Raw genomic sequence first — 13,100 nt, 5'->3', positions numbered from 1 at the left:
GCACGTGTTCAAAAAAGTGCATGTTATCTTCATGTCATAGTCTCAGATGAGAGACATTCACTGACAGGTAGTTTTTTTTATTTTTCAAGTCTGTCTTAAATAAATAGTCAGGTGCCCAAATGAACATTGAAAATGTTTTACTTGCTGTAATCATTCCTCCTGTTCATGCTGACCATTAAGAGATCCCTTCCTAATGTGCTTTCAGTGTAAGTGATGGGAGACAAAATCCACAGCCCTGCCTCCAAAGATTTATTTAAAAGTTTATCTGAAGCTAACATGAAGCTTCAGCCTTCCAAATTAGTAAAATCAAGTGGACATCTTTTAATGTTAAAATCATTTAGTGCCAAATTCCCTCTTTTTGTTACTATCCTCCTTCCACTGAAGCTATAACTATAACTACTGGAAGATATACACTTGATTTGACTAACTCAGACTGCTGAAGTCTCATATTAGATTCAGATAAACTTTTAAATACATTTTTGCTCAAAATGAGGAGTGTGGAATTTGTCCCCCATCACTTACATTTTAAGTGCATTTTGGAGGGGATCTTCTAATGGCTAGATTGAACAGGACAGATGATTACAGCAAAATTTCTTTCAACATATATATGGGCACCTGAATATTATCTTAAAACAGACTTGAAAAATTGTGAACCTATCCTTTAAACACATTTTAATAACAATTTACTGTAATCAACTTTTCTAAGTTGATTACAGTTCTAAGTTACTGTAAAACACACCCACATCCTGAGATATTTGAATGTATGCATATAAAAACAGATAATTGGACAGATACAAAGCGTGACATCCCTGCACAGCCCACAGGAGACAATGAGTCTGTTAAAGATCCCACTAATGGAGCTCTGAAGCCTCAGTAATGACAGATGCCTGTTAAGCAACTGGAGTCAAACATGCACACACAACCAGTATGTACACACACACACACACACACACACACACACATTTTCTCATCTCCTGACACTCAAAACACTCATCTGACACTCAAACGCTGCCGACTGACAGCTAAGACACGCTTCTCTGACAGATCAAACCTGATTTACAATGCATGCATGCTGTGTGTGTGTGTGTGTGTGTGTGTGTGTGTGTGTGTGTGTGTCATTCTGTGAGGAAGAGACGAGCCAAGGGAGTTAGGGGTCAGAATTGTAAATTTGAAAGTGTCACATACCATGTCATTTATCTATCCAGCACGCCCTCCTCTCCAAACACACACACACACAAGGTAACACAAAGAGTATCCACCCCCACCCATTCATTTCCATCTTTAGGATAATCAGTCAGCTCATTCTGTCTTATTTTCCTCTTTTCCTTTGTTCCTTTCCATTTGTGGACTGCATCACTGTCATCCCTTAGTTGTTAAACATTGGAGTCACTCCTGCAGACAATATGTCCCAACAACCAGACAGGTAACAATAGCTGACACCTTTGTGCCACACTGCGGTCTACACTGAAGACAACCCAGACTTAAAAATACAAATATGTCCATATACAGAACCAGTCAAAAGCACTGGTACTGTACATAGAATTTGCATTAACAAATATATTTATAAGAAACATAATTTAGTAGTATCTTCTCTTTCTTAATTAACATTTAATGGTTAAGCTTAGGTTATTCAAAGCACTTGGTTAAGGTTGGATGGATTTATCGACACCTTGACACACTTTTTCACACCCAGAAGTCACTGTGTCACTGCGCTGCTGTGTATCTGTATCTCTGTATTTCTTGGCTTTTCGACAGTCTTTTTCCTCAAAACAATTGATTTTGGATTTCGGACCTCAGATTATTTGGATTTGGATATATTTTGGCTTTGACCAAAGCCTGGACTGCAACGACTATTCAAGAACATGGATCTGAGCAAACAATGCTGGTGAGCCTGCTTAGCCTAGTTAGCTTAGCTTGGCTGCCTGGCCCAGCTGTGTTGATATTGGTGGCTACTGTGTTGATACTGTGACTCTGTTTGGTCTTTCATGCATGCATTGCACTAAGCAAACAAAATGCCACCAAAAAAGACTCCAGATGAGGAAGTTGAGGATTGAGATTGTCCTCTTGGAGTGCCGAATGGCAGACTTGGAGCAGTACTCCTGCATGAACGACTTAATTGTTGGTGGGTTGGAGTCAAGGCCCAAGTCAAATGTGAGGGCTGCGGTAGCGGAGGTTGGAGAGCCCACCGTACCTGAACTGGACTCCCTTGAGCAACAGGTGATTGATTTCTTTAATAACAAAGGCATATCTGTGGACAGCAACGATATCGAGGCGTGTCATCCTCTCCCCAGAAAAAAAAGGGAGAGACCTGCCCTGATAATTCCCTTTGTGAACAGAAAACAAAAAAACGCACTGCTCAGACAAGAGAGAAAGCTCAATGGATCCAATGTCTATGTGAATGAGCACCTAACAAAGAAAAACGTTTGCATTGCCAGAAGGACACGCTTCTTGAGAAAACAAAACAAGCTCCAATGGATGTGGACAGCAAACTGCAAGCTATTCATAAAACTGAATGGGTCACCAGAGAAGGCAAAAATGCTGGTCATCAGGGAGAGTGCAAAATTGGACAAGTACCAGTGATGACAACTACTGGGAGAGCAGCACACAAAGGTAAAGAAATAACCAAAGAAATTTACAGTAGTAGCAATCTCTGAGACTTGGCTTAATGATGAGCAAGCTGCTATGATCAAGATAGAGGGTTATGAGATGTTTTTTATTAAAAGGATCCAAAAAAAGGGTGGTGGGTATAAAAGTAAATCTGTTAGTAATATGTCACTTGTTATAGACAATGTCATGAAATGTATCACTGTAGAAACTGAGATTGAGAAATCAAAAAACATATTAATAAGCTGTGTCTATAGAACAAAAGGATCTTGCTTTGATACATTTAGGGATAAGTTATTGGGGTTGTATGATGACATAAACAATAATGAAATGTTTTTTGTTTGCAGGGATTTCAACATTGATTTGTTAAATCCAACTCCACAAATGATAAGAATAATGAATAAGAAAGTAGTATGTGGACTACTAACGGATGACACGGTGACCATCTGCCCATCTTTGCAATCATTCAGAGCTGTACAAGGACCAACAAGAACGTTAAAACTTACAAAGACACAAAACACGAGACGTAATTAACTCTTTTAAAGAAGACCTAATGAAACAAGATTGGATTAAAGTCTAAGTGGAAGATGTAAATGAAGCCTATGAGATATTTTTGTTCATAACAACTGCTCTCTGTGAAAAAAAATTGTCCTAACAAAGAAAGTACTAAAACAGAAATTTGCTGAAAAGCCATGGCTAACTAAGGTAATACAAAACGCATGGAAGAAGAAAAAATTGTTATATTAAGAATTTTTAAAGAAAAGAACAAAAGAAGTACAACACCCATACCAGACATAAAAAACAAACTGACAAGTGTTATGAGAAGCATCAAAAGATATTATTACAGTAAAGTTTGAGGACAATAGAAATAATATTAAAACACATGGAAAGTATTGAATGATATTATTAAAAATGGAACTGGAAAAACAGGATAGCCAAATCATTTCCTGATAAAGAATATACAACTATTATTGATATGGATTTAGTTGCAGATGAATTTCATGACTTTTTTGTCAGTGTTGGTCGTGGGTTGGCTTAGGAGATTGCAAAGACTAGTGGTAGAGATGATGTGGAAAGTAACTATTAATGTAAATAAATCCATGTTTATAAGGGGAACAGATGGAAAAGAAATTATTGACATTTTTAAAACATTTAAGAATAAGAAGTCTACAGACTGGAATGGAATTGATATGTCCGTTGTTAAAAATATTATCAATTGTGTGGTGAAACCTCTTATACATATTTGTAATCAGTCTCTACAAACTGGTGTATTTCCAAGTAAAATTAAAACAGCTAAAGTCATACCTGTATATATAAAGCTGAAGACAGACATGTACTCTCTAACTACAGCCCTGTTGCTTTACTCTCAGTTCTCTAAAATACTGGAAAAAAAAACATTCTATAAAAGATTAGAAGACTTTATCACATAATGTACTGTACGAACAGTAATATGGGTTTAGATCTAATAGGACAACTTTGTTTGCACTCCTGGAATTTGTGGATGAAATATCAACTGCAATAGAAAAATAAGAATATGCAGTGGGGGTATTCCTTGACCATGACTTATTATTGAAGAATAACAAAGAATTACAGAATTACAAAGATATGGAATTAGAGGAGTAGTGCTCTCTTGGTTAAGCTGTTACCTGGAGAATGGGTATCAATACGTGCAAATAAATAACTGTAACTCACAACTACTGAAGGTTACACATGGGGTTCCCCAGGGCTCAGTGTTGGGACCATTGTTGTTTATTTTGTAAATAGATAATATATGTGGAGTGTCCAAAACATTTAAAACTATTCTATTTGCAGACGATACTAATTTACTTTGTTGTGGGGAAAACTTGGAACAATTTTTGGCTAAGTTCTTGGCTAAGAACTGGAAATGCTAAATACTTCAAATACTCATGATAAATGATGTCAAAATAGAAAGAGAGTCTGAAATTAAATTTCTTGGAGTGATAATAGATAGTAAATTATGCTGGAAGCCACATACAAATTATATCAAAGCTAAAATATCAAAGTCAATTGCAATACTGTATAAAGTTAAATATCTTCTAAATCAAGCTTCATTATACACCTTATACTGTTCCTTCATAGCCCCATATATAACTTACTGTGTGGAAGTGTGGGGAAGTACATATAAAACATACATTAATCCGATCTTCGTCCTTCAAAAGAGAGCCGTAAGAATTATAAACAAAACAACTTACAGAGATTTGTTTTGTTTTCATCTTGTTTTGATTTTGTTTTTGTTGATTGAAGTTACCTTTTGAGGTCACATATAATGTGTGTTAAAAGGTTAGGCATTATAAGCTGCTGCTTCAGCTTACTCCTTTTTTTCAGACTGCAGAAAAAAAGGAACTTTAAGTTGGTTTATTGTGCTTTTTTGAGCTTCTGTATTTAAGTATCTGTCTCTTTTTCATGTGTTTATGCATGTATGTATGTATGTATGTATGTATTTATGTATGTATGTATGTATGTATGTATGTATGTATGTATGTATGTATGTATAAAAAATTTTTAAAAATTATACACCAGCCAGAAATAAATTCTACTCTTAAAGATTAGGGAAAGATCATGGTCTTGAAAAGAGTAGTTCAGTATTTTGGAAAACACACCTAATCACTGTCTTGCCTACAGTTAGCTGAGAAGATCACTCTCATGCCTGTATGGTAAATGTGACACTACCACCTGCAGCCAGTTAACTTAGCTTAGCTCTAAGACAAGAAGGGGAAACAGCTAGCCAGCTGGCTCTGTCCATCTACCATCACATGTAAAGTTCACTAATTAACATGTTTTATCTCATTAGTTTACTCCAAACAATAAACAAATTGTAAAAAAAAAAACAACACTAGGGGTTATGTGCTGGATTATTTCTTGGTGCAGTAACTTCCCAGAGTCATCACTGTGAGGTTGCCAGGCAAACAGTGGAGACTCCAAGAAGTAACTGCATCTGCCAAGAAATATTTCAGCACACAACCCCACAAGATGAAGATGAAGATGCAAGATGATTTTTACACTTCAGCTTTTGCACTGATTAAACAAACAAGATATAATGTGTTAATTTGTGAGCTTTAGCAGTACTGGCTACCTGTGGACGGAACAAGACTAGTTGTTTCCCTTTGTCTTTGGTCTTTATGCTAAGCTAAAAAAACTGGTTACTGGCTATAACTTCATTTTTACCATACAGAGGTAAAGAGTTGTGTGACTTTTTTCATCTAAGTCTTGGCAAGAAAGTGAATGTGTTTCCCAAAATGTCAAACTATTCTTGTGTGTTTTAGTGGCCTAAACCTAAAAACACATGGGACACAAGGAGTAAAACGAGAGTACAAAAACATTGCTACAAAATGTAAAGTAGGCGGCACGTAGGTTTTCTGTAAAATATATTCATACATGAGAAGTATGTGAACATAGTTTGTTAGCAACAGGGTTGAGTGTGAGTAGGCATGTGTCTCAAAAGTTGTGATGACTCATGTTAGAAAGCCTACTCCAAAAAATTAGACTCAAATCAGCATATTGAACCCTTTATCAGCATGTCTGTGAGAGGTGTGACACAGGTCAGCTGTCAAAGCCAAGTTTGACACCTGTCTGTCACGTTTGATGCTCAATTGGATCTCCAGAATAATAAGGAATAATTAAAATCTTATTTTTACCACACAAACACACTCTCTTCCACTTTTTCACTTGATCCTTTTTCACGTGTTTCCTCATATCACCATATCGCCAGATGGACAATGAGAAGTGTGGAAATATAGAATTTATGTGTCTCGGATTGTAGAGTTTGTATGTTTATGCACCTCTGTTTCTATGAACACAATGTGAGGGTGTGTGTACAGTGTGGCCTCAGGGCTTCAACAAGGGGTGCTGCCGAGGGAATTCCCCTAAAGGCAGAGATCCTCAGCCAAAAAGAAAACATGCATCACCTCTGCCTTGCATAATCGCTTTGCATGCCTCAAAGACACACACACATATAAAATTTAAGTCTCACCACCGTAGCACTAACACACTCAAGCCTATGCACATATCCTTGTAAATTCATACATTCAATGAACACAGCCTTTATATCCTTGCTTCTTCCAAATTCCAATACAAACACATTGTAAATGTTCCTGTAGGCGTTGAGGACAGAAAGTAAAGTGGTGTTGCCAGATGATGAGCTGTGAAATATCAAAAAAGACTCAAGGGAACAGGCCCAACATACCTTTTGAACATTTCACATCCATTTACCATGGCATGTCTGTGTACAATGCATGATCCACATTATGGCCAAAAACATTATCTTATAAAAATCTTTAATTCTATTCTTTAATCGTCAATTTAAATGATGCCCTTGCTCATGTATTAGTCGTAGGCTCAGACATGAAACAAATTTTAAATATGTTTCTGTCTGAAACATGGTCTAATGAGGGCTTAAATTACAATTCAGCGAGTCACAGTCATACATTTCTCATTAACATAGAGTTGTCTGTCAAGGCTTGTGTTAATACATTTATGATTGTAGAATCAGCAGAGATATCACAATTGTGTGTGCAAGATTTCAAAGAGTAACATCTTGTGTGTATATGCGTAATCTGTCCTCTTTCCAGGTTTCCATGGTGAGAGGAGGTAGTGTAGCTCAGTTCTTATCTGTTTGGCAGCACCTGGAGGTTGCTTGACTTCCTCCCGATCATATGTTTTCATATCAGTGTGTCTATGATTTTGCTATCATGGTCTATTCTGTAAACACACCATCTATTGTATGTCTGTCAGAAGATGGATGCCTCCTCTGTTGCTCCTCCATTCCTCTGTTGTTTCTTCCATTTTTTCCTCGTTAAAAAGTTTTCTTATGGGTGTTTTTCTTATCCGAATCAAGGGTCTAAGGATAGAGGGTGTTGTATGCTGTATAGAATGAAAAGCACCTTGAGGGAAATTTGTGATGTGTGATGTTCGGCTATATAAATTAAATTGACTTGACTTGACTTAACACTGTTTTTAACCTGTAGCTTTTCACCAAAGTGCTAATTATTGAGCTAATCATAGAGTTCCTCAGGGTTCAGTCCTTGGTCCTCCATTATTATTCTACATTTAGGTGTTACCTTTAGGGAATATCTTTTAAAAGCACCATATCAGTTTCCATGTCAATGCAGATGACTCCTAGATCTATTTTTCTTTTGATTCCAACAAAACAATAGAACTGAGGAAACTACAATCCTGCCTCACAGACATTAAAAACTGGCTACCACAAAACTTTCCTCAGTTAAACGTAGATAAATCAGAAGCTATTATCATTGGTCTATTAATCTAATTTTCCCCTACTTAGATTCTCTGTCCTCTTGCATTAACTCCTATTGTAGAAATCAGGGTGTTATCTTTGACAACAAGCTAAACTTTGACCATCATGTGAATTCTGTTGTCCAATTATGCTTCCTGCACCTTCACAGCATTTAAAAAATTCAACCCTATTCATGCAAAGAACTTGGAAATTGTCACCCATGCTTTTACTACATCCCAGTTATATTTCTGTAAATACTGTTAGATTACTCTCTGTATTCCTGTGTGAGTCAGTACAACCTGTCCACACTGTGGTAAGTGGTCCAGAATGTCACAGCAAGACTTCACAAGATTCAACTAAAGAATAAACATAACCCCAATCCTAGCATCTCTGCATTGGTTACCTATATGTTTTAGACTTTAATCATTTCAATGATTACTTTCAAGACATGTATAGGGTTGACCCCTGACTATATCTTTGACTTGCTAACCCCATATGAGCCTCAGTACAGCCTGAGATCTTCTGGTAGGGGTATGTTAATTCAAGGTATTTAGGTCAAGGCTGAAAACCTGAGGAGACCAGGCCTTTGGAGTCAGGGTCCCTCAACTCTGGACCAACCTGCCAGTTGAGATTAGGCAACCCAGCTCTGTTTCTGTTGAAATATCTCTTAGAAATGCATTACATTGAATTGTTAGTTTGCTTGTTTTTTAATTCTACATTATACTGTTATTCTATGTCTTTGTAAAGCACTTTGTACCCTCTTTTGAAAAGAGCTATATAAAAAAGGTTTTGTTTTATTTGTTATTTATTATTGTTGTTTTTCTCAGTTGGTCATGTCAGACAAATATGTGGTAATATATCATCAGGGGAACAATGTCAGGGCGAAGTAGAAGGGAAAGATAATGGAGCTCTTGTGCTGTATGTATCACGTTGCACAATGCAGAATTTTTGCAAGGTGTGTGGGAGTCTGTTGATATTGTGATGCCACAACCTCCAAGAGCACATTCACAAGCTCATTTCCTGACAATTAATTATACTCTCCATAATACACCTGCCCCCCAGTTCTTAGCACCTCCTTTCTTCTACATACACGAATTACAGTATAATGACATTGATATGAAATCCATATTAGAAAAAACAAAGCACTGAGTTGTTTTAATTCTTGACATCAGTTATGGCAAATTATTTACTGTATATTATGATTTCAGATGTTGATATGCCTTTTACAAAGACCTACAGTATGAGCTATATTGCAAACTGTACTAGTTGGATGACTACAGATGACTATGGATTTATAGCATAATGACTTGTTACTGGATGGTTCTGGAAACTCCAAACATACACTATTTATTACTATCCATCTTTCATTGCAGCACTAAAAGTATAGTTTTGCTCACAAAGGTCTGTGCATGTATAAGCAGTTTTTTCCATGATAACATGAACTACATTTAAAGATGAAAATGTATGGGTGCAGAAAGCTCGCAACACTGATAGTCACTTAAATAAGACTTCCCCTTACATGTCAGAAAACAAAATTATTGGATGGATATGGGGAGATCTGATCACAAGTGGTCACTCGAGACGCATAAGTGAACTGACATACTTAGAGCTGTGCACTTGTGATCGGAACACCTTCATGTTAATGCCAGGTGTGAACAAGGCCTATGATCACAGGTACTGTTGATGTGGTCAAGTGGAGTCTGTTGTATTTGTGATCAAAACACACCAAAAACAAGGGAAAAGTAAACTGAAAACAGACACTTCACTGCTACACAACAAAGTTTTTGCTGTGTTTTTTGCTGTGTTCTATCTGCAAGTTTTTTCTTTACAAATATTTACAAGTGTCAAGATTACAGCCTGAAGCAGTGTAATACCCACACACAAATCACAGATCCCTCATCTACAGCTTCAAGCTGTGATTTACCAACACACAATATTCTGTCAAATAAGTTCACAACACTGAGGAGCTAGTGTCATTCGTTGGGAACTGGAATGAGAAGTGAAGTTTCAGTAGGGTGGCTGTCATCTAAGTCTTTATAGAGGGTGTGAACTAACACTTTTTTCATGTGATACCACCCCACCTTACCTTTCAGGATGTGAAACTTTGCTTCTCCTCTGCTTAGCAACAGAAGTAGTCTATAAAAATAAATCCTTGTGCCGTCAATTGCAACAGCTCCTTGACATTTTAGCCATGGTTTCAGTGTTTTATTTCTATGCGAATGCATGATAGCAGTTGTTAACTGTTGCATTTGCCACTGAGATAGAAGTAGCCATGGCAACTTCTTTGCTAGGTGACCTGCATCTCCATATCAGGAACTGTCATCCATGGGCCAATCATCAGCAATAACACACCCTTGTAATTTGAACCAGCCAATCAGAAAATAAGCAATGCCAGGCTCCAGGCTGCTTTACCAATGATAAGCCACAAATATCACAGAATATAGAAAGCCATGACACATGGTAGTAAAATATGTTAGTATTAATGTTAAAGTACAGCGGAGGCTGACAGGAATTTGATCTTTAGTTTGAGACTTATTCTGTCATGAAAGTATTGCACATTTTAGGGTTTAATGTAAAGTCAGGATATCACTAAGGTCAATAGAATTCATTCTCTGGGGACAATGAATGTCTGTACTAAATTTCATGGCAACCCATTCAATAATTGGATCAAAGTGGTAGTACAGTGACAGACGGATCAGTGGACTGAAGATATTGTCATCATTGGAGCCACACTGCTTGTGCAGCTGAAAATGAAGACATTTAATATACAAAAAAAATTGTTACAGCACTACTGTCAAAATGGTTGGGTCTACAAATCTGAAAAATGAAAGAATTGTCATGATTCTGAACACAGAGGTTTGGACTCAATAACAGAAACAGAGTAGTTTAGAAAAAAGGTGTTTGCTTTGCCAAAGTTCAAGGCAACAGGTAATCATTCAGTGAGGGAGGGAAAAATCAGCCAAGGGATGGGCAGGCTAGGATTTAGCAAGAAAACAGGAATAAAAGCTAGACCACTAAGAGTACATTATTATTTAAGGAAAACCATTTAAAAATAATTCTGAGTGGCTGGTAACCTAAAGGTAATTTCTGTTGCAGGTATTGGGGAGTACTAATGCATATGTGAAATAAGTTGGATAAAGCCTTTTGTGGGTCCAGAGGGAGCTGTGCGAAATCTGATAAATTGCCTAAAGTGACATCAAGTGGTTACCAGACCTCTGTAGCCTGCTCCTCGTCTCCACATCAGGTCGAGTTGCATTGTGGATACGAAACAAGCGAAAAGAATGCATGGAATGCAAAAGACAATATCTCCGGTTCTGCTACATTGATTTTTTATTGTTTTTGAACTGTCCATCTTGAGTCCGACAGGGTTATAGGAGTGCAATGCAAATTGGTAGAGTTCTCTTTCAAAGATCTGGTTTCAGCTGATGCTCAAGGACGGTGATTTTAAGTAGAAGATGCAACATAGTTCAGAAAAATCTGTTTTGTATATAAATTGCTAAGGAATATCACAGGCTGTCGAGCTTGCGTTACTGCTGTTATACATTTTTTTATGTCTGAGTCACACAAATAGAAATCTTAAATTATTTCCCATAGTTGACCTGCGAATGAGGACACCACATCGCCATGATGTGCCAGTGAATGTATTGATTCACCCATTTCCTAAGCACATGAATAAAAATCAGTCAGTGTCCCTAATACTGTGGTTCACTGGGTCCAAGTAATGTGAAAGATATTTTCAAGTGGGGAAAAATATAGATTTAATGTTAGACAGAACTCTATACATAATAATCGAGAAGAATCTGCACCATTACTCACTAATTAGTTGCTTGGATGTGAGATGAGAAGGAGATGCAGGATAACACAGACCGCTAACTGTGTTGACACAGAACACAGAGCCAAGCAATCCGTGGTGTTTCTTGTTGTGATTGTTAGAATATTCATCAGCATCTTCTGCACAGAAAAATAGCCTGCATGCATGTTACTCATCTAGTGAAACAGTTCAACGTGACTTGTCTTTGCTATAAGGGAATTGTTCAGTGAATATTTTTTGTTTCCTAGTTTGTAAACACATTAAATAGAGGCCTATTATGGATGCTTTAGACGATCAGTTTGTTTTATAATATATGTGGAGATATCTAGAATTCATATTGTGTGTATGGGAGTGTGTCTGTATGTGCAAGCAAGTGTGCGATTCTGTGGTGTATTTGCATGTCTGTGCTTGCTCAGGCTGAGAGGTCATACTATATTTCTGTGTATATCCCCAGAGCTCTGAACAAAGACTGTTAGCAGCCCAGATCAAAACAGGCGTCAGTTCCTTTAGCCTGACATTGTATATGCGTGCATGTTTATCTGTGGTTTGTGCTTATACATTTTTTTGTGTCATTCGGAGTGCATGAGCACGTCTTGTCCTGTGTATGTTTGTGTGCTGGTGTGTGTGCACACGGATGTTCATGTATGTTGTGCCTTCATGCTTGCTTGCTTGACCGGCCACATCCCCTTCAAAATACATATTCAGCACTTTGCAATTTTTCTTCTCCTCTTTTCACTTCTCTCCCCTGTTCTCTCCATTTTAGGGTGTTATTAGATAGGACAACTCTTGCCGCCAGCAGTTTTCCTCTCAGCACTCTACATCCAAAGGCATGTGGGTTTTGGAAACCAGTGTGTGTGTGAGTGAGTAGGTACTTGTGCATGCTGTGTCTATTAGTGGTAATGTGCAAATATCTTTGTGTCTGTGTGTGTGAGCTCACTTTAATATTCCTGCATTCACAGTAATGTACAGTATACAGTATGCTTAAGGTGGAATGGGTAAGAGCAAGTTTTCTAAGATCTATTCATTTAAGGCAAGTTTTACATTCCCCTCATTTCCTTTGTCTCTGCATCCCTCTTGTCATTGTCTCTATCTCCCATCTTGCATTATGCTTCTCACCAAAATGACAGGAGGCTTTGACCCCTCTCTCTTAACCTCCCATCTCTCACCACACACACACACAATCAGGCTCACATACCTACACACATTCAAGCTCTCACACATACGCAGATGCAGACACACACTCACACACGGTGTAAGAGCCCAAGGGCTCCATCTATTAAAGGTCCATCCATCATCACATATAATTTTAATACGGTAGGAATAAAAAGATGCTTACCCAGCTAAATGAAAAATTTCTGAGACCTGTATGCTGGAGTCTAAGTCTGCCTGGAAACCTGCATAAGCACTTAAATGCATGCAGACACACACACA

The 13,100-nt window shown here is 37.5% G+C and overlaps 1 long non-coding RNA gene across 1 annotated transcript; it reads left to right on the top strand.

Annotated features, from left to right (window-relative positions):
- Nucleotides 1–559: 559 nt before the first annotated feature.
- Nucleotides 560–3,197, top strand: LOC121906121. The gene is made up of 2 exons (XR_006098542.1): nucleotides 560–2,610; nucleotides 2,952–3,197. It is a non-coding gene; the product is annotated as an uncharacterized LOC121906121 (long non-coding RNA).
- Nucleotides 3,198–13,100: the final 9,903 nt, after the last annotated feature.

The sequence above is a fragment of the Thunnus maccoyii genome, chromosome 2, assembly GCF_910596095.1.
Source record: "Thunnus maccoyii chromosome 2, fThuMac1.1, whole genome shotgun sequence".
Classification (NCBI taxonomy): domain Eukaryota; kingdom Metazoa; phylum Chordata; class Actinopteri; order Scombriformes; family Scombridae; genus Thunnus; species Thunnus maccoyii.
Note: the sequence above shows the minus strand (reverse complement) of the source record. Positions and strands in the feature narration are given on the sequence as shown.